Consider the following 23,041-nt stretch of genomic DNA (forward strand, 5'->3'; position numbering starts at 1 on the left):
ACTGGTGTCCTTATAGGGAAAGGAAAGGACATTCAGAAACACAAGCATGCAGGGAGAAGGCCATGAGACGAAGGTGGCAGAGACTGGAGTGTTGTATCTACAAGCCAGGGAATGCCAAGGGCTGCTGGGACCAGAACCTAGGAAAAGGCAAAGAAGGATTCTCACCGAAAGCCTTGGGTGGGAGCACGGCCCTGCCGACACCTTGATCTCTGGCTTCTAGCCTTCGGAATTGTGAGACTGTGAGTTGCTGCTGTTGAAACCACCCAGTCTGTGCTACTTAGTTACAGCAGACCTGGGAAAGAAATCCACCCAGGAACCTCACTCCTGAGCCTCTGCCCTCTCCTCAGTCCTTGGGTCAGATATCTTGAAGGCTTGTGACACTGCAGGGATCCAGGGGGGCTAAATAGAAGTGACCCCACCCAGGTCACGCCTACGGCCCCGGTTCCCCCGCTGCTCTGAGTCTGGGCTGCTGGTGGCTCAGAGCCACCCTCCTGTCTGGGAATTGCCCCCCGGGGACTGCAAGTAGCCGCATCCAGAAGGTTCGGCTTCAGCCCTGGTGGGGAGGCAGCTCATAGCCTCCCGGTGACACGGGGACAAAAATCCACTCTCCTTGCCTTGAACGGGACCGGCTCTGGGATGCTATTCCTGCTCCGGAGCTCTCCGTGGGGTCCGGCTGAGGGCCACCCCCGTGGAGACCACATCCTGTTTGCTTCCCTTGCCCCTTCCTCCAAGAGCTGCTCCCTGTCTCGGGCTTGGCTTCCGGGGAAGCTGACCCGAGACCCAAGAGCACTCCTGGAGGGCGGAGACTTTGTCCTCCGAGGGTGCCTCCGCGGCTGCGGAAGGCACACACGAAGGCAGCGATTCTCACTCGTGAGCATAGCAACCCCCTGGATGGAGAGCTCCTGCAATCGCAGCTTCCTGGGCCTGACTCCAGAGAGGCTGACAGTGCATCTGGGGAGGAGCCTGAGAACCGGCATTTCTAACGAGCCCCCAGGTGCTGCCCCTGCTGGCCGAGGACCACACGAGAGCCCCTGGCCTAGGATCTCCATGCATCTGGGCAAGACCGACAGCCCGAGAGTGCAAGCAAACCCGGAGGGGTCTGTAGAGATTAATTTACACGTGGGATTTGCAAGGTTGGGCAAAGAATGGAGAGAGGCTGTGTGCTGGGTTGAGGGTTGAAGAAAGCAACCTGGAGTGTTTTGGAGGGTTGGTTTCCCCACCCAGGCCCTTGGCCTGTGGCTAAGCTCAGGGCAATGAGCTGTGGGCTGAAGCCCTCGGAGCCGCTTACCTGGAGGTCTTTATGGGACAGAGGGGCCCCCAAAGCCATTCTCCTGGGGAGAAGAGACAAAGCTTGACTCAGAAAAGAGAAGGGGGGGGGCATTCTCCTGTGTGTGCGTTATGTCCGTGTGTGCGCACCTGCCTGTGTACGTGTGTGATACACGTACAGTCACGGCTTGCTGAGCGCTTTCCGCTTTCCCTGAGCAAGACGGAGCCAGTGGCAGCAGTTTCCAACACAGAGGCCGAGGGAGCCCCACCCGACACACACACGATCATCGTTTCTATTTGGATTCTTCCTTCTTCCGTGCGGCGATCTATTTTTCTGTGAGAGCCCTTCCCTCCTCGTTTGAGGTTCCTGGCAATTTGGGGTTTGCTCTTTCCAGCCTTGCTCTCCCGCCCGGTGTTTCATCTCTTTTTACCTCTTCGTGTCAATGACACAGAGGGAAGTTTTGCATCCTCTCTGCTTTCGCTGTTCCACTCGCCTCTTTGATCATTTGTTTCGTGGCTATAGATATTCTGCTTTGCACACAGGGGATTTGAATTCTTCTGATTCTTTGTTCACAGACAAACCCGGGCCCGGAGCCATTACCTCTCTGCAGCCTACACATCATTTGTGCTGCACCATCGGCCAGCAGGTGGCAGGATGTCCACCCTTCTCATTTCATAACAGATTCTAGGAGAGCTGTCAGCGCTGACCCCTCCCGCACGCCTTCCTCTCTGAGAGTCACAAAGGGATGCTTTAGGCTGGGGGCTGAGTTCATGTGTTCCTACTTCTGGAGAATTCTCATCACTGTCCGAGATGCTGCTCCTTCGTCACCAGCCATCTCTCCATTTTTCCTGCCTCAGTAGGTACCTACTCTACAGGTGCTTATGTCTGCACTGGATGCTAATGGTGCCCCACCTGGGCCCTGACCCCCTACTGCTGTGAGTGTTGGCTGCTGACAGCTCCAGCTGCCCTGCCTCTGGATGGTGATACTTGGCTTTTGCTCTAGGAGGTCCCCTGGGGGGGAATTTTCACATCCCTAGCATGGGGAGGGGGGCAGCCAAAGACTGTTTGCTGAAGGGTACAGAAAGCCAGCCCCTCACCTCAACGCGGGGTCGGTCCTAGGATGTGCCGTGTACCCCACAGCCCCAGGGATCTTTCTAGACTTTCACTAAGCCCACGTCCTACCTGAGCTTCTTTCCCTGCCCTATCCTGCTTATCTTCCCCTCTGTGACTTGCTTTATTGCAATGGTCTGGAACCAAACTTGCAAAATCTGTGAGGTGTGCCTATGCTCTGCTTATTAGCCTTCCTTTGGGATCATGGTAATTTTATTATTGTTATTTTTTAAAAACTGAAGTGTAGTTGATTTACAGTACTATATTAGTTTCAGGTGTACAGCATAGTGATTCAGTATTCTTACAGTTTATACCCCATTAAAAGTTATTACGAGATAATGACTATAATTCCTTGTGCTGTACAGTATGTCCTTTGTGCTTATCTGTTTTATTTTATTTATTTATTTAAAAAATAAATTTATTAATTTTGGCTGTATTGGGTCTTTGTTGCTGCTTGCAGGCTTTCTCTAGTTGCGGTGAGTGGGGGCTACACTTCGTTGTGATGTGCAGGCTTCTTATTGCAGTGGCTTCTCTTGTTGCGGAGCATGGGCTCAGTAGTTGTGGCTTACGAGCTCTAGATTGCAGGCTCAGTAGTTGTAGTGCACGGGCTTAGTTGCTCCACAGCATGTGGGATCTTCCCAGACCAGGGCTCGAACCTGTGTCCCTTGCATTGGCAGGTGGATTCTTAACCACTGCGCCACCAGGGAAGCCCACTTATCTATTTTATACATAGTAGTTTGTATCTCTTAATCCCATACCCCTAGTATGCCCCTCCTCACTTCCCTCTCCCCACTGGTAACCACTAGTTTGTTACAGACTAGTTTGTGAGTCTGTTTCTGTTTTGCTATATATATTCATTTTTTAAGTTTCCCTGTATAAGAGGTAACATACAGTATTTGTTTTTCTCTGTCTGACTTATTTCACTAAGCATAATATTTTCTAGGTCCATCCACATTGCTGCAAATGGCAGAATTTCATTCTTTTTTATGGCTAATATTCCATTGTATATGTATACCATATCTTCTTTATCCACTCATCTGTTAATGGACATGGGTGCTTCCATATCTTGGCTATTATAAATAGTGCTGCTAGGAACATTGGAGTGCATGAATCTTTTTTTTTTTTTTGCTGTATGCGGGCCTCTCACTGCTGTGGCCTCTCCCATTGCGGAGCACAGGCTCCGGACGCGCAGGCCCAGCGGCCATGGCTCACGGGCTTAGGTGCTCCGCGGCATGTGGGATCTTCCCGGACCAGGGCACGAACCCGTGACCCCTGCATCGGCAGGCGGATTCTCAACCACTGCGCCACCAGGGAAGCCCCAGCATGAATCTTTTTGACTTATTCATTTCTTCAGATATATGCCCAAGAGTGGAATTGCTGCATCATATGGTAGTTCTATTTTTAGTTTTTTGAGGAATCTCCGTACTGTTTTCTATAGTGGCTGCACAAATTTACATCCCCACCAAGAGTGTACAAGAGTTCCCTTTTCTCCACACCCTCTCCAACATTTGTTATTTATAGACTTTTTGATGACGGCCATTCTGACAGGTGTGAGGTGATGCCTCATTGTGGTTTTGATTTGGATTTCTCTAATAATTAGCGATGTTGAGCATATTTTCATGTGCCTCTTAGCCATGTGTATATCTTCTTTAGAAAAATGTCTATTTAGGTCTTCTGCTCATTTTTTGATTGGGCTGTTTTTTAATTTGGTGTTGTATGAGCTGTTTATGTATTTTGGGTATTAACCCCTCGTCAGTTATATCATTTGCAAATATTTTCTTCCATTCTGTAGGTTGTCTTTTTGTTTTGTTGATGGTTTCCTTTGCTGTGCCAAAGCTTATACTTTTATTTAGATCCCATTTGTTTATTTTTGTTTTTATTTCTTTTGCCTTAGGAGACAGGTGCAAAAATATATTGTTCTGATTTATGTCTAAGAGTGCTCTGCCTATGTTCTCTTCTAGTTTTATGGTTTCAGGTCTTAAATTTAGGTCTTTAATCTATTTTGAGTTTATTTTTTTATATGGTGTGAGGAAATGTTCGAATCCCATTGTTTTACATATAGCTATCCAGTTTTACCAGCCCCATTTACTGAAGAGGCTGTGTTTTCTCTACTGTATAATTTGCCTTCTTTAATTGGCCATAGGTGTGTGGGTTTACTTCTAGGCTCTTGATTCTATTCCATTGATCTATGTATTGGTTTTTGCTCCAGTACCATCCTGTTTTGATTACTATAGCTTTGTGGTATAGTCCTAAGTCTTAGAGGGTCATACCTCCAGCTTTGTTTTTTTCTCGAAATTGCTCTGGCAATTTGGGTCTTTTGTTTCCATATGAATTTTAGGATTATTCTAGTTCTGTGAAAAATGTTGTGGGTATTTTGACAGGGATTTCATTAAATCTGTGGATGGCTTTGGGTAGTAAGACCATTTTAACAATATTAATTATTCCAATTCAAGAACATGGGATATCTTTACATTTGTTTGTATCATCTTCAATTTCCTTTATCAACGTTTTATAGTTTTCAGAGTTTAGGTCTTTCACCTCCTTGGTTAAGTTTATTCCTGGGTATTTTGTTCTTTTTGATGTGATTTTTAAACAGGATTGGTTTTCACTTTCTCTTTCTTATATTTTATTATTAGTATATAGAAAAGAAACTGATTTCTGTATCTGCAAATTTGCTAAATTCATTTATTAGTTCTAATAGTTTTTGGGTGGAGACTTTAGGGTTTTCTATATAAAGTATCATGTCATCTGCAAACAATGACAATTTTACTTCTTCCCTTCCAGTTTGGATGCCTTTTATTTCTTTTTCGTATCTGATTGCTGTGTCTAGGACTTTCAATACTAAGTTAAATAGAAGTGGCAAGGATTGGGCCCGAGCTGGCTCTGTTGCCTTTTACTGTGTGTTTTCCCCTCTCTCTACACTGGGAGTCTTGCCCCAGAAGTGGGGAGTACTGAAGGAAGTGCAACCCATGTAAGTTCTTGGCTCCTGTCAGCTGCAGAGGTCCAATGCATTGACTGTGCAGGTGTCCACAGCTCTGCTCAGACACAACTTTGGGTGAAAGTCCCCTTTGTTGCTCACAGCCAGTCAGACCACAGCCTCCACCACCCCCACCCTGTTGTTCAATTACTCTGCAGGACAGACGGGGCCCATGTGGCCTCTCAGCATGTATCAGAGGGTGAGCTGTGGCGGAGCAGATGCCATGAGAGAGCCGGGTGGCTTCTGAAACACTGCTCAAGTAAGTGCCAACAATGGCCACTGCCGACCCACCTAAGCCCCACCCTGGGACTGGGTCACCTGTTTCTCACAGTCAGGTATTTTCCCTAGTCGTGGCTGCCTCAGATTCAGTGCTGTACTGTGACATGGAGTGAGCAGGGCTGGAGCATTCTCTCGGCTAGGGCTGGGATGCATGGAGAGGTTGCTGCGGGAAACCCAGCAGCCACTAGAGCAGACCTCTCTCTGCCCGGCCTTGGAGGCAAGCCTGTGTGCATGTGTTCCTTATGAGTGGAGTCCAGGCTTCCTGCAGCCCTTATATTAGTCCCAGCAGTCCTCCAACCAGCCAAGGGGGCTTGTCTCCCCACATAGGATGCCAGGACTGGGGCATCCAATCTGTGGCTCAAACTGCTTACTCTTCAGGTTGGATCTCTACCTGTGTAATCTCCCTTTTCCTCTGCATCCCCTCTCAGGGGAACAGGTCCAACCTAATTGCTTTTCTTCCTTTAACACCTGATTATGTGTGTATCTTTCTTGCAGCCTAGGTTGTACAGAAGTCTTTCTGTCATTCTCCAGTTAGTTTTCAGTGAGAATTTTTCTACAAGTAGTTGTGTTTTTGACGTGTTCGTGGGGGGAGGTGAGCTCCACATCCTCTTTCTCCACGATCTTGATCCAAACCTCTGCCGTTTTCTGCTTTCTCAACCTCCTTCTCCCAAAAGCCTTCCCTCAAAGCGTTATATACACCTGGCTCTGACCTCAGGCTCTGCTTCTTGGGGCCCAAGTTAAGATGGTATCTGCACAGAATGTGTAGTGTTGTTTTGTGAGAGTGTGTGTGTGTGTAGCTGACTTGAAGAGTGTTCCCCTATGAACTCACACCCTTTCCCTCTGTCCCCATGCAGCACTGTCCACGTGGGATCTGTCCCTGCTGCTGTCCATTCATGCAGTCTGCTGCCTCTTCCTCCAGTGTACGTATTCTGCAGTGTGTGCCACCACGTTTTACCTGGTCACTTCCTAGTTGAGAATGCTTTGATTGCCTCTTCTTCCACATGGCCACAGGTGAGACCTCAGTGGACATCCTTGTACATGGTCCCTGGGACTGATGTGGCCATTTCTCTGGGTGGACAGATGGGAATGAATTCTGAGCCCCTGGGCATATGCAGACTTACCTTCACAGAGTCCTACACACGGCTGCCCTGAGGTCTCTCTAGTTGCCCAGGAGCTGAGTGTACCCAACAGCAGCACACAAGAGTTCCCATCTCCTCATATCTCCAACACAGGGGAGCATCTTCCCTTCCATTTTTGCCATTCTGATGTTGGTTTTCCATCACTGTTTTGTTTTCCTCTCCATTGCTAGCAGCTTTCAGCACCTCTGTATGTGCCAGCCCCCCTCCCCGGCAGCCTTTTTCAAAACACCTACTTTTTTTTTTTTTTTTAATTTAAAGAACTTTGTTGTTTTATACAGGTAAACTACCTTCTCTGAGTGGGCCATCTGTCTTTTTTCCTTGTTTATGACATCCTTCACTGAGTGGAAACCCTTAAGTGCTACCGCCTTATGCTCTCATTGTCACATGGAGATTTCGATGAAATAACTCATTTATATTTCACTTGCCCTTTACTGCAGTCCCCCGACCAGGATGCAGGCATGAGTCCACAGGGACCTGGGTTAAGGGACACAGAATTACAGAGACCATTTTCACACAAAATCACACTCACTTCTCATTCTGACCCATAAATCCAGCCTTTGCACCTTGGCCCTCTCTTCCATAAGCTTGAGTTCTTTTTCTGAAGCTTTTCAGTCCCTCGTGAACAATTATCCACTGTGGGCCACCCCCTAGACCCTAGAGGTGCCTCAACGCCCTTGAGTTGCATAGAAAATGTGTTAGCATGCCAAGCTGGTCCCCCAGACTACAATGTAAACAGTATGAGTCTGAGTCCTCCGCAGACGCTCCTGAGAGGAATTGTTCATATTTGTGCATCTCAGTAGGTCCCCAGTCATACACTGTTGTTCTTATAGTAAGCAAACAATATTATAACAAATGCCCAGGTGGATGCAAAATGCTGAAAGTCATGATCTCCATTCCGTGGGCTGAGAAGGAAGGTGTTTTATTTAGTGGGGTCCTTTGGGGACTCGTGGTAGGATCTCAGTAGATGATTGGGCACATTGGTAGATTGATGCTCTGAAGAAGGAGAATTGAAGGAATGCCCAGGGGCATGCAGAGTGGGCTCTCAAGAGAGTGGGCACAGATACTGGGGCCTCTTTTTTCTCTGAGAAAAAAGTAGTTCTCCTAAGTCCAAAATGTCTCTGAGCTCTGTACTCCTGAGTTATACATTGTAAGGAAAGTCTCTACAAGTAGGATATCTGAGGTCATGGAGAGGAGTCTCCTGGAGTCAGTCTTGACTGAAATGGCAGATGAAATGTGATAATTCCAAGCTAACGATAAGAAAACCAAGCTTTCTTCTCTTCCTTCAATAGCATTTCTCTGTCACTTACATTGGTGTCTCTGGTCCCACATTTTTGATATCCAACTAACTCTTGTTCCCATACCCCCTCTTCCCAGTTTGCTGCCCCCATGCCTCATCATGTACTGATTATTATGGTGAATCCAAGTAGATGTCAGTTCTTGTCCTCTTTATATATTCAGGTGTGTTTGTTAGAATGAAGGTAAGAGCTTGATTACCCATGTTAGAATAAGATTTGAGCGACACTCAATAAGGAAAGTCCACAGATTCTGCGATGACCCTTTGCTGCTCAGATTCATTGGAATGTTCATTCTCCTGATTGAAAAGAGGTAATTTTATACCAGCATGATGCTCCAAATAGTTGGGTACTGACCTATTTGTTGTGTGGGCATGTTTTCTGGGTTTCTTAGTAAGAATGTGAATTTTTACCCGACTAAGCCACACTTTGCTAATCTCAGAAATTTTAAATCTACCTTTACTTTAAATACAGTAAGATTGGTAAGGGATAATAACCTGGCAGAACTCTTTTGTTTTCCAAAGCCGCATTGTTTTTTCCTTTTACTTTTTTAGCTTTTTGCAGACTGACTTGAAATTGATTCTCCTCCCAGGGTTATTCTTAGCAAAGTAAGTATATTCACAGATACAACAAGAATCCAGGGCTTCTTAAGGAAAGGGTCCTCTGCAAAACCCAGGACCTTGGCTAAAATGCAGACTGCTGGGTCCTTGATCTCCTGAGGTGGGGATGATATGGAGATCTGTAAGTATTTTTTTATTTTTTATTTTTTAAATTTTTTGTAAGTTTTTTTCAAATCTGTGTCTGTCCATCTACAAAGACTTCAGCCTTAAGAATAAAATCTATAGGAGAGTCGGGAAGGAGAGAAGAAGCAGTTTGCTGTTTTAAGGCAAGAAGGAGTTTCAGGTGGAAAACTGGATGTTAAGGACAGTTTTGTTTCTTTTCACCTGAAAAAAGTGTGGATTCCCATAGTAAGAGCCTGGCTGATAATCTTTGTCTGTCAGGAGAGACTTGGTTAGCTGCTGTGACAAACATCCCCCAGAATACTGAAATCACAGACGTTTAGTCCTCACTCATGCTACATGTCTGTTGTGGGTTTGGAGGGAGGTTCTACTCAATGTAGTCATTCAGGGACCTGGCAACACAGCATTGCTACTATGGAAAAGTGCCATTAGCTGTGAAGGAGAGAAAAAAGCACCCAGGAAGGCCTTGAGGTGACACTTGCCACTTCTGTTCAGAACCTTTTATCAGAGCCAGTCACCCGGCCCACCCACATCCACGTGGGAGCAAGGAAGCACATCTTACTATGTTCCCAGAAGCACTACTGACTAGTTATGCCACCCCAGAGCCCCTATTTGGGTAGAGACTAGGATGAGGCAATGGGGCTGAGTTGTTAAAATTTTAATGTTTTATTCATCACGAGTTCTTTTTTTCCAGTTCCATTTTTATTTTTAAAAGATTGCATTGACATTATTTATCTTGATGACTGAGTTTTTTGCACCCCTTTACATTTTATAGAAGGTGCCATCCTTGATGCAAATAGAGGATACAGAATATCAGAATTTTGACTGAAATTTTGTTTCTATGTTAGAATCCTAGGGAAAAGCAATATTTATCACTAAGTTAAAAATTTAGCAGTATTTAGAGTTAAGAATATAGCTGACATCTACATAAATATTGACAGAAAAAGAAAATAGTGAGAAACACACTCTTAGAAAGAAGACACGGAGGTCAGTTGGAGATCGAGGTTCCTGAGGTCCAGGCTGCTCAGATTCCCTATTTTGTCTGCATCGTGTGGAAAATTTTCGTGTTCAATTTCCGCAGTGACCTTCCATGTACCTTACGAAGACAATTAAAACCCGTATCCCAGAACCACAAAGTTTTCAGTGACTGGGCCAAGGTTAATCAGTGTGAATTGAATGAAACAGATTGTTCAAGTAAAATCGATTGAAATCTTGATGAACAAAAATGGAAATTTTGGCCATCAGTCTTTACTTCCTTTCCTGAGGAATAGTGTTGTGTATGATTTTTAAAAAATACTACTAGAATCCCATGAAAGCTTCTGTAAGGCACCAAAGAAATTGATTTTGGTAAAGACCCAGGATATTTTCCATTTATGGAACTGTAAACATATAGCAATTTAACTTATTTTGATACTTGGTGTGATTTTTCCTTTAACCAGTATCTTCCAGATTTTGTCCCTATGTGGATTTCATGCGAGTGTGAATCTATAAAATTGACCCAGATTCTCTCTCAGCAGTAGAATTGATCTCCTTTTCCCCTACGTGCCTTGTAAAACACATCTGTGAACTTTCTGAAGAAACTGAAAAGAGAACTTCTTCAAAGACCTGAACTATTTGCTAAATGTGTTTCTACTTTGAACATCAGTAGAATGAGGACCTAAATGTGGGGTGAAAGTGAGAGAATCTTCTTGACCATGACATTGCTTTAATCTTCAGTATTTTATATGCTGCAGAAAACCCCTGCATCCCTAGAATATCTCCACAATGGATACGATCACTCCAGAATTACCTAGGAAAATAAGAAAAGCCCAAGTTTTTGAGAAATTCTATGAGATTCTTGATAAACAATGTGTTATTCTCTGAAGAACAGTCTTTGTTATTTGAAATCAAGTTTTCTTAGGAAAAGAAAACTTAGGAAGGGAACTCCTACGTTCCCTTTTGTATCTTCAGAAGAATGACTTGGCAAACAAACTTTCCTATAGCTGGAAGCCATTTAGCACTACAATAGTAACTCACAGCCAGTGGGCTAGCTTTTCCCCATTGTCTCCCGGAGGATAATTAGGGTCATGGAGAGATTCATTAATATCTGTTCCCTAGGATCAAACTTACTAACAGGGAGTCCTGTTGGCTCATGGGAAAGAGTCACTAGAACTGTGATGAGGAGTGTTATTCTAGAAGGATATTCCTTCCAGGTGAAGGAAGAGCATAAAAGAAGAGGCTCCCCACTTGGTTGACCAGTGATCAGAGAATGTGCCACTAACCCCTGGACAGGGTTTTGAAGGATGAGCAGGAGTTCTTCAGGAGAGAGGACCCTTTTCCTGAGCTCTGTGACCCCCATCATCAGCAACGTGGCATTTCACAGCTAAGGCTTATCTGTGACCTTCAGATGACTGCCCCGGGCCCCTATCCTCTCTTGTCCTTAAACAAAGACAGAAGTGCCTGGATGTTTCAGTCACCCCCACCTCCCACAAGGATGGCTCCTAGTACAAAAGCCAGCCTCCTTTGCTGATGGGTGGGACAAACCCCAAGGTACAATGTGCACTTCAGAGCCCCCCTTGGAATTAGGTGGAGTCTGGGACACCACCTGAAATTGCACCTTTGCTTGGACTCTCAGGTTCCCTGATTGGCTCCGCCCACCCCATGATGGAGATCTCGCCTCAGTGAACCACCGGTGCCTGAATCCTTGGTCAGCGTGTCCTAGGAGGACCGTGCCTTAGGTGGTGTGTATCAGAACAGGGCCTCAGCAGCTGAATGTTTCAGAAAGCGTTACTATTAGATCAAATGAATTTGTACTGCACGTGAAGATAATTCATGAACCGTAAAGTGCTTTACTATGTTAGTGATTATATTATATTCTCAATTTACAAGTGTTTTCCAAAGCTGGCCTTGAGAAAACGTCGTCAACGTTGCTTTATCCTCCTCCTGCTGGCTCACCAGTGCCCTTAACAATCTTGTATGTGGCCTGATTGAGGGGCCACATGAGGGTAGATTGCTTAAATCTACACGGCAAACTACCCCTCTGCTCTTTTTTTTTTTTTTTTTTTTTTTTTTTTTTTTGTGGTACGCGGGCCTCTCACTGTTGTGGCCTCTCCCGTCGCGGAGCACAGGCTCCGGACGCGCAGGCGCAGCGGCCACGGCTCACGGGCCCAGCTGCTCCGCGGCACGTGGGATCTTCCCGGACCGGGGCACGAACCCGCGTCCCCTGCATCGGCAGGCGGACTCTCAACCACTGCGCCACCAGGGAAGCCCCCCCTCTGCTCTTTGAGTCACAGTTTTCACTTGGCCCATTGGAGCTTTTCTAGGTTTGTATCTTAGTATTTTGCTTATGATTGAAGGGTTGTTTATTTCATAAACCCACCTCCTAAACCCAATAAAACACAATTTTTTCAAAGCAGGCTTTTTCATTCTGTGAATATGAAAAAAAAAAAAGGTGATAAATCATGAACTTCGCATAGCAAAGAGTTATTTTATCTTTTCGGCATTGGCCCTTAGAGATCAGGGGCCAGAATCAGATAGAGCCTCTTTGCTCTTTCTGGAGTCTTCCACCACTCCCGTGAACATCCTGGCTGTTATCGAATGTAGTTGGAGGCCGGTCATGGCTGGATTTACTGCTACCCTTTGCGGGAGTCCATTTGCCCCACGCTCAATGAGCCATAAAAAAATAGATCCTCTGCCAATTTGACAGCCTCTGCTCCAGAGATGCAAAGTCAAGGGGAAAACCTACAACAGGATGATTCTCCTTTTATTCCGTTCATTTGGAGGAATAATCGTCAAAACTAGCGATCCTTTTTAGAGGAAGGTGAGTAGAAACTCAGGGCATTTATAGGATTTCCCTAGGTTTAAAATAACAATTACCCTAAACTTTCCTCCCCCTCCCCTCCCCTTTCTTTGCTCTCTTGAATTTGACTATAGCTTCGTAATTTGTAGGAAGTTTAGTGTGAATTCAGGAGTGAACTTACAAACATTTAAAACATCAGTTGGCCTCACAACTCTGTAAATTTTTTCATCAAAGCTCTTCTGTGCTGCTGCTTGTGCCCTGGGATGCAAGAGCACTAAAGGCTCCTGTTTTCAGGAGAGGACAAGTGCTTGCCTTTCAATTGCAAACTCTCTGACTTTGGGCCAATTGAACCCTTTGAATCTCAGTCTTCTCATATGCAAATAGAGCCTAGTTTGTCTCCCATGCTGGGGGTGGAAAGAGATTGCATTCTAGTGTGGATACTGGTATATAACAGGAGCTTAATAAATGATGGGCAGGATTACCATCATCATTAGATAAACTTGCATAAACAAAGAAGCTAGGGTTGGGAAAAGGAAAGAAAAAGGAAATCTTTGGGGGGAAATGGGATTTTAAAAAGAATAACCTTGGAAGAGGCACTGAAATGGTTTCTCTGAGTCTATAGCAGGGGAGAACTGTCCGTGTGGATGTGAGTGAGTGGGAGAGGTGGGGTGACCAGCAAGAGCCCGATCAGAGGGTCGTGATTATTCTGATAGCCTCTACCGGGAAGGTGTCTTGGGTCAACGGCTTTCTCCCCAGCTCAGTTCCTCCTCTTTTTCCTTCTCCCCCTCCTTCTTTGTATAACCCTCTAGTTCGGGGAACTACTGTCCCTGTAAAAAATACAGGGAGTCAACAAATACTCCTTAGACCATGTTAAGCAGACAGTCTTCTGGGGGCCAAGGATACACGTTTGTTGTTGTTTTGTTTCTTTTTTTAATGATGCAGTTCCATCCAATCTGCAGTCAGAGGTTGGTACCTGAAAATGCAGGTGATGTTATGTGGCCACGCCTGGAGATTTAGGGTGAGTTTTGATGTCTTGAGCTGGAGGCAAGAATAAAGACCTGGGAAGATGAAAGGATACAGGAGAAGGAGCTTTGTTCCGTGTACGGAAGCCACATTGAAAATAAAACTCGAGCACAAACGTCGTTGACATACACGTGTTCTGATTCTCATGGTGGATGTCAGAAGTGAGTTATTGGTGGAGTGAATTTCTTGGCAAATTACTCTCTCTTTAACCCTGCCTAACACATACCTCCATGCTTCCCTTTTATAAAAATCAGAGCTTTTCCAGAAGGGGATGTGCTGGAAACGCATATGTCCTCATTCCTTATAGAGAAATTTTCAAATACTAAAATACCTGGTGGTGGGGAGAGAGAGAGAGAGAGATTTGACTTGAAAATTTGTCACCAAGAAAATGGTGACAATTCACCACTGGAGGTGAGGATTTTTAAGCCTCTCCTTTTCCTGGATTCAACCTTTAAAACAGAGAGGCTAAAATGTGGTTCTTGGAATCTATAAACTAAATTTAGAGGGAAATCCTAGAACGTTTATACATTCCCCCTCTTTGCACCTGAGAAAATGTTTTGACTAAATGTGGGTACTGCATCTCTGGCTACCTGTATGTTAGGGTAAAAGATCAATGAGGGTTACTCTCACCACTGGACAATTATTAGCACTCCTTAAATTGATCTATTCTATGAAATGAAGAGTCATTTCAGGAAGGTACAACTGCTTAATTCACACAGATGTGAAAATTTTGCCACTTATTTCTCATTAACTTATAGTGAACGGTAATAAACCGAGGAGATCTCAGTCTGAACCCAGAGGTGATTTTAGTTGATATGAAAAAATAGCCTCATTTAGACCCACACTTATTAATGATCTACTCCGTCACAGGCGTTGGCAGAAGTTTGATCTGGAGTTGTAGCGTGTGTATATTGATTTATGGGATTGTTTTCTGAGCAGAGAATTTGTATGCAGCTGAAGAATTCAATCTTTGAATTCTGCAACTTTCTACCCAGAGTCCAGTAAATGTCAGTGGTGAAGGTAATAGGCCATACAAATAAAATCCTCGTCGTGGAAACACAGGCAGACCTGGTCTCATGAGTTTAGTTCACATGAGATGCTCGGATTCTCTACGTGGCAAGGCTCTGCTAACTAGTCCTGTCTAGCAAGAGTGGACTTTTTCTTTCCAGCGTTTGAAAATCTTATGTGTTAATTTCCTACAAGTGTTGTTTATACCACAGATTTGGTGGCTTAAAATGATGTAAGTTTATTCTCAGACAGGTCTAGAGGCCAGAAGTCTGAAATGGGCTTCAGGGGGTTGAAATCAAGGTGCTGGCAGGACGGCACTCCCTCTGGGGCTCTGGGGGAGGATCTGCTTCTTTGCCTTTTCAGCTTCTAGTGGCCAGTTAGAGGCCCTCTGCTTGACGGCCGTGTGGCTCCTTTATCTTCAAAGGGCACCACTCTATTCCCTACTTCTGTCAAATCTCCCCCCGCCTTTCTCTTATAAGGAGCACACTCAGCTCATTCAGATAACATCCCCATCTCGAGATCCTTCACTGAATCATTTTTGCCATAGAAGGTAACATTCACAGGCTCCAGGCTTAGAAGTTGTATCTCTATGAGGGCCATTTTTCAGCCTCCGCGTTTTAGGATGCAAATTATTAAATTTGACCAGGATCACCATTGTATCCTTTTTTTAGGTAATTACAGAGCAGTTTACAATTTATTTAATTCAATCTTTTAAACTAAGAAAATAATATGATTGCGATTAAAAAAAAACACCTCAAGCAGTACAAAATGTCTGCAATGAAACGTGAGTGGGCCTTTCACTGCAGGCTAGTTGGTTTTGGTGGCCCAGTGGCCAGTTTAGCCCCAGACCCTTCCCCAGAGCTAACCATAGTTACCTATTTCTTGGGTGTCCATCCAGCAAATTTCCACACATGTATTATGTATTTTTAACACACAAATGGGAAAAGCCATCCACGTTGCTCTGAACTCGAGCTTTCCAGCTCCTTTCTCTTGGCACTCTTTCTTTATCAACACATCAAATTTTATTTTATTTCTTTTAACTGTTACACAACAGTCTCTTGAGGGGAGGTATCATAATTCACTTAAACATCTCTTTTAAAAAATGTAAACGTTTAGATTATTTCCAGGATTCTCTTTGCCATTACAGGGTCATCTACCCCATCGTATGTGTATTTCTTTCCCTCTCTGTATGTCAGTAATTTGTTTATCGCTGAGTAGCATTGCATTGTATAAACAGATCACAATTAGTTAATTTTTTTCTCGTGGCTAAACATCTGATTGTTTCCAGTTTTTGGCTATTATGAATAAAGCTGTGACAAAAATTTGAATGTAAATCTTTGCGTGAACATATTTGCATTTCTCTTTGGTAAATACTAGGAGTATTGGAATGGTTGGGTCATGGGGTTTGTGTACGGTCAGCTTTAGTGAATCCTGCTGATGGAAGAAATTTTCATATATTAAGGTATGGGGAAGTCATTCAGGCTTTAACTTGAATTTTAAGCTAACCAAAACAGCCTGTTTGTGGCCTATTAAACATGCATTGTTATATATGCTTTAACCATTAAAGAGAAGAATGCATTTATAAATCAAAATGGAGTAACTATGGTTCAGGCAATCAAAATGGAGCTGGGTGGTCTTTGTAGACATTCCTGTATCACTGAGAACCTGAGTTGTCTGAACTGTATCAGACTCAAGGACACCACCAGCCATTCTCAAAACAGTATTTGCTAGCAGCTTCCAGCGGCAACCATATAGCCTCAAGGTCTTCCCTTGTAATTGCAACCATTTTGGACCTTAAGGTATCCTTGCTTAACAAGCACCCTTACTTCCTGCCAGCTCCAATCCTAACTCTTGACAAACAACTTATGTAACTTTGTGGTTTTTTGCCTATATAAGCCTCCCCCATTCTTTAGTCTGGCAGAACGCAATTCAAGCGCTTCACAGAATCTGTGTCTCCCGGGCTATAGTCCTCAGTTTGGCTCAGATAAAATTCTTTTCTATCCCTATTATAGATGGTTTATTGATTATTCCTGTCAACACTGTCAACTAGTTTTCAAAGGTGGTTGTCATAAGTTTGCTCACCTTCCAGCACTGTGTGAGAGTCCCAGTTGTTCTACATTCTTGCCCACATGTGACATGGACTCTTTTCCATATTAGCCATTCTGGTGGATGTGTAAGAGTATTTCATCACACTTTCAGTTAGCATTTCCCTAATCACTAACGAGTTTTGTGTGACTTTTCTATGTTCCTTGGCCATTTGGTTACCCTCTTAATGAATGAATTGCCTGTTCAGAACTTTTTCTTATTGTTCTTTGCTTTGTTTGTCTGGTCCTTACTGATTTGTAGGTGTTCCTCACATATCCTGGATACAACTTCCTAATCAGATATATGCATTGAAAATATTACCTCCCTCTCTGTGAGTTCTTATTCAGTCTCTTAATGCTGACTTTTCATGAACAAACATTCTTAATTCTAATCTATTCCAGTTTCTCAAATTTTTCCTTGATGGTCAGTGTGCTTTTGTGTTATCTTATGAAATCTTTGCTATTCCAAGTGCAGATGGATATTCTCTTATGTGATTTTCCAGGTATATAACCACCTGAAATTGTTTTTTTTTATATAGTGTGAGGGCCTAAGATTCATTTTTTAAAAATATGACTGTTCAACTGACAGAGCATCAATTATGGAAAGGATCATCTTTTCCTTATGGCTCTGTAGTTCACCTCGGTCATAAATCGAATGTACATCTGTGGGTCTGTTTCTGCCCCCTCTATTCTATTTCACTGTATGTAATTTCATTTAGGAAAAATGAAGGATTGTGACCTTTTTTGCATCTGAGTGCCTTGGAGCAAATTTGTACCATTCGACTAATTCTGTTTTGGTCAGAATATACATAAAGAGTATTTTGTGTGCTTTAACTTGGTCCCTTCAGTAAGATAAAGTGTTTAAGTTCATCTTAATTAGATCCCCTATCCTTTTCCCAGGTCTTAGGAGGCAATAAGCCAGTAACAGCTTGTGGATATAATGTTCCATGATCCTGGGCAGAGAGTCTGCTGGAGAGAAATGGCGGGGGACTGCTTCAGGAAGTGGTTTCTCCAGTGAGGGATGGCTTGTTTCCACAGCATTCCTCTTCCTACTGGGTGTCATCCTCTCTCTCTCTCCCTGGCCCAAGATAACCTTGATGTTTCTCCAAGCCACCATCAAACCCCATCTTCTCATTTCCAACTTGGCTCATTCTGGGTGTCTCTTCTGGGATGGCCTCTCCCCTGCTTTTGGTCTCTACAAAGTTTACCCCCAGTCTGATGTCTTCTAGAAAACCTCTCTTAATCCTGTCAACCGTTATGGATCTTCCTCTCCACCGAAGCCTACAAGCTGCTATTATTTCTGAATCACTTGTTTTGGCCTTTGTATCATTACTAAGTATTTCAAAGATGCTTGTCTTGTCTCTCAAGCTAGAAGCCCAGCTCTGCAGGAGGTCAAAGATCTCTCTTAGTCAAAACAGTTTCTCAATAAATATTGTATCCTGGATGGAAGGAAGAGGGGGCCTGGAGGCAGCCTAGCGGAGAGCAACTGGGAGTGACCTGCTTCAGGATGTCGAGAAACAGAGGGCCTACTGCTTGTAGGGGATTCAGAATCCCTTGCCCCCTGTTGGATTCCTGGTGATCCTATGCCCCTGACATTGGTGTCAGCTTGCTGAGAACTGTCCTAAACCCTCCCTTCATACTACCAAATTTTGAATCAGAAAAGATGCCAGGTCTCACACGGGGCAGAGCAGGGCATGATCAAGGTGAGGAGAGGACCACTCCATTCATTCTGAGTTAGAACTTTCTGTTTTTTAGCTGAAAATGGAAGCATTGCTGATATTCTCCCTGCAGCTGAGAGCAAGCAAGCCTGTGACCAAGGAAGCTGTCAGAACACGGTGGACGGGCCAACGCCACCATCTCCAGGCAGCTCACAGCCCTGTCATCTGCATAGATAAGCCTGCACACCTGCTGGTTGGGACGTCCTTTAAATAGATGTGAAACAGCATGTCTGGGACGTGCCTTCAGTGTACTGTCATGATTAACTGTGTGTGCTGGCTGACGCACTAGAAAGAGCTGTTGAATTGCAGGTAAAGTGAGACAGATATGGAAAGACGTTATAGTTGTTCGGGGATTTTTGTCACATGTGCGTGACAGATGTTTTTGGAATTTTGTCCCTGGATCTTGACAGATGTTCTCCACTTAACTTCCCCGAGGTTTCTGGCAGAACGGAAGGAGTGATCTGTAGTCTGTTTTCCCTTTTAAAAAACATTTTCCGAGACTTGAAAAGTTGAGAAAATTAATATTGCCACCCCAGTCTCCTCTTATTTGGTGATTTCTGACAAGTGTACAGTGTAAACATAAAATCCCTGCTCTGGCTCTTGGGAGCCATTGGGGTCATCTGTAGTCATCCGTCTGCTAATGATGGGCTTGCTGTTTGCTGTAGGACCATTCCAAGAAACCCATCCATCATTCTCTCCTGCATGTCCCTTAGGTCCCAAACAGAAACACAGCAGTAAAGTTATGTGGCATCATGCATTTCTGACAACGTAAACCTCAGGACTCAGGTAAGATGGAATGAGAACCAAAACACTTTAGAAGTGACACCAAGCAATCAGACACAGACAAAAACCAACCCGGCCTTTGTGTATTTCTAACTCGTAGTCCTTCCTTAGATGTGTTCCATCGTGGAGATAAAAACAGCATGACTTAGTTTTTGGCTCGGCTTTAAATTGTTCTTTCTAAGAAGGAGCTCCCACTCTAACTCAGAAAGGGACACCTTGATGACCGTGCTCCTCATAAAACGTTCGCCGGTTGGGCATATACCCCGAGAAAACCAGAATTCAAAAAGAGTCACGTACCACCATGTTCACTGCAGCTCTATTTACAATAGCCAGGACATGGAAGCAACCTAATTGTCCATCGACAGAGGAATGGATAAAGAAGATGTGGCACATATATACAATGGAATATTACTCAGCCATAAAAAGAAATGAAACTGAGTTATTTGTAATGAGGTGGATGGACCTGGAGTCTGTCATACAGAGTGAAGTAAGTCAGAAGGAGAAAAACAAATACCATATGCTAACACATGTATATGGACTCTAAGAAAAAAAATGTCATGAAGAGCCTAGGCGTAGGACGGGAATAAAACACAGACCTACTAGAGCACGGCCTTGAGGGTATGGGGAAGGGGAGGGGTAAGCTGTGACAAAGTGAGAGAGTGGCATGGACATATATACACTACCAAACGTAGGGCGGATACCTAGTGGGAAGCAGCCACATAGCACAGGGAGATCAGCTAGGTGGTTTGTGACCACCTAGAGGGGTGGGATAGGGAGGGTGGGAGGGAGGGTGATGCAAGAGGGAAGAGATATGGGGACATATGTATATGTATAACTGATTCACTTCGTTGTAAAGCAGAAACTAACATAGTATTGTAAAGCAATTATACTCCAATAAAGATGTTAAAGAAACAAAACAAAAAAATCATTCCTGGCTCCTGTTAACACTGGTCAAACCAGAAAGGGCCAGCCTACCAAGAGAACCTGTTTCTTTTTCACTCATTTTCAGTCTCCCAGTGGGAACTGGATGTTGTGGTTATTGTGAATTAAAGGCCTCATCTTCACAGCAACAAGTTCAGCTTGTATTAACAGACCTCAACGTTTCTCTAAAAGGCAGGCCTTTTTATTTGTCGAGGAATCAGGTTCCTCTCCCCCCGTCAGGCACCCGTTACTGACCGCCTGCAGATGCAGTGATAGCTCATTTTCCCCTCCTCAGTGGAGGCTGACCGGTCTGACGCTTCCATTCATTACATGTGGAGTGAGAGAAATGCACACTTCATTTTCTTTGTGTCCACTACCTTATTTTCCCTCTTTAGGTCCGAACAGAACCAATAAACCTTCTATCTTCAGATTTTCAGAGGACCGCTTTCCATCTAGCTGCTGCTCGAATGCGTTTCAATGGAAAAAAGAATTGAGAACAGGCTGCTGTTTGGGTGATTTGCAAGCTCTCTGAAATTACTGTTTTTCTGCTTCGCAGGCTCAGTGATTGACAGTACCTTCCCCCAGAGAGTCAACCGGTTGGCATTGGCCAGGATGACGCCATTCAAAATTACTTGAGTCTTTTTTTTTTTTTTTTTTTTGGTCAGTTACTATGGAATGAAAACTATAATTAATTTTTCATGGGCTAATGGTGTTGCACAGTGATGGTGTACCTGCAGCATTTATGGACTTTGCAAATAGCATTTACTCTCTCTCCCTCTTCTTCTTTTTTTTTTTTTGGCCTTCCCTGGTCTCTCTGGAATTTTAGGTTTTCATGCTTTTAGCCCTTTCTCATATCTGGTTTATTTTGATAAGAGCAGATTGACTAGCCAACCTGGAATTCGAGAAAACTCTTTGCAGGTGAGGTCCAGGGGCCACAGTAAGTGACTGGTGCATCGGACTGGAGCCCAAGGTTGGAGAACAATTCCTGCTGCCCCTGCACTGTGTTCACGGTAGGAAGCCACTGGTCTAAGGCCACTTCAGCCCACTGTCCCTTCCTGTAGATCAAGGGTTCTCGACCTCGGCACTACTGACGTTTTGGCCTGAATATTTGTTGTGTGTGTGTTGGGGGGGTGGGGTGAGGGGGGTGCGGTCCTCTTCATTGAAGATGTTTAGCAGCATCCCTGGATTTCCTCCGTCACTTCCCCAGGGGTGACAACCAAAAATACCTTCAGACATTGCCAGATGTCCCCTGTAGGGGAGGGGATTGTCCCCAGCTGAGAGCCATGACTGTAGGTACTCTACCTTGTGCTCTTGAAGTGGAAGTTCCCAGAGAGAGTTGGGATGAATGGAGCAGGGGGAGGAGAAGGAGAGGGGGAAGGAAATCTGAAAGAAGATGGACTCCAGGGCACTGCAGCCTCGGCTGAGAAGCAGACCAATGACTTCACTGGTTGCCAACCTTGGCTGCATGTTAAAATCACTTGGAGACCTTGAAAAAATACCTACTGTCTGAGCCCAGCCCCATAATCCTGAATGAGTTGGTTTGAGGATATGCCCGGGCATCAGTATTTTCTTCTTCTTAAGTTCCTTAGGTGACAAGCATGAAGCCAGGGTTGAGGACCACAGGTGGAGAGCACAGACTTGGACACTGCGAGGTGGGCTCAGTCCTGCACAGCTGTCTTGGCTTTACATTTTTCAGCCCCCAGAGCGTGGCAGCTCTGTAAGCTGTCTGTTGAGATGTCCACTTTGCTTTCCCTGATACACGTGCCACCACCAACGGGAGAGACCAAGCATCACGAACAGCTCATATGCCTTCAAACAATCATAAATGTATATGCCCACATCACACATCTTCAAAATAAAAATACACATGACTAATTAAAAGCAAAAATTATACCATGGTATTGTGAGACTCACAACGTATGTAAATGTTATATGTATGACAGCGACAGAATACAGGATGGGGAGATGGGGGGCAGGGGTCAATCAACCTCTAAGTTTGCAAGATTCTTTATATTTTATGTGAAGTGCTACCACATTGACGAGAAGTAGGCTGTGAAAAGATAAAACTGTTCAATCTAAGTCCTATAACATCCACTTAAAAATGCAAAGTGAAATCGTTTTTAAAAACCCCAATAGCTATATTAAAATGGATATCTATTCATTTAACACAGAAATACACGCTCCCACTCCTCACATGATTTTACTTATGGAGGATGCAATCTACCAACCTATGTGAAAGGCCCTCTTTCATGAAGGTAGGTCCTTCCTTAGTTTTTCTGGTACACAGTGTTTTCAAAATTAATTGTAATTTTGGCAAATTACTACCCATTATACTTTGTTCTTCTACAAGTATACTCCTTTCTCTAGCTAAGTCAGGAAGTCTTCACAGTGTGGTTTGCTCTGGTTTGTGGATTTTGTGGAGCTGGTTTTAGCAAGAAGGATTCAGCTTTCAGACCCAGGACTTAATAGAAAGTAACCCAGTTATATTCTCATTTTTCTGAAGATCCCCTTAAAAGTTTGAGAATTCTGAGATTTCCTGGATGAATATGAGTCCTGCCAGAGAGAAATCTAATCATTCTCAATATTCCTAATATAGTAAAAGGAAAAGGAGTCAGGTCCATTGGGGAACAAATTCTGTCTCTCACACACACAATGATTTGATGCTATTACTTGATCATGACTTTGGAGCTGGTTGCCATGTCTGTGAGCATTGCCTCAGGTGGTGTGAGCTCTCTTGGCCTCTGCAACAAGGTGGAAACCATGTTCCACTAGCTCCACCTCCTTCTTTGGACTCCTAGTGACTGTGGCCTCCCCAAATCCTGAATTTGTGCAATTGACTTCTTTAGACTTAGTCAAGTCTCTACATTTGTCTTATTAATGCCATTCTGAAATCTTGCCAAGAGCAGTAAAAAAAAAAAAAAA

General features: G+C 44.1%; 1 long non-coding RNA gene across 1 annotated transcript; it reads left to right on the forward strand.

The window, feature by feature from the left end:
• The first annotated feature begins 1,451 nt into the window (after positions 1–1,451).
• LOC136794154 (uncharacterized) lies at positions 1,452–19,734 on the forward strand. Its single transcript, XR_010840518.1, has 3 exons — positions 1,452–2,123; positions 6,488–6,553; positions 18,453–19,734. It is a non-coding gene; the product is annotated as an uncharacterized lncRNA (long non-coding RNA).
• Positions 19,735–23,041: the final 3,307 nt, after the last annotated feature.

Source organism: Kogia breviceps, chromosome 4, assembly GCF_026419965.1.
Source record: "Kogia breviceps isolate mKogBre1 chromosome 4, mKogBre1 haplotype 1, whole genome shotgun sequence".
Taxonomy (NCBI): domain Eukaryota; kingdom Metazoa; phylum Chordata; class Mammalia; order Artiodactyla; family Physeteridae; genus Kogia; species Kogia breviceps.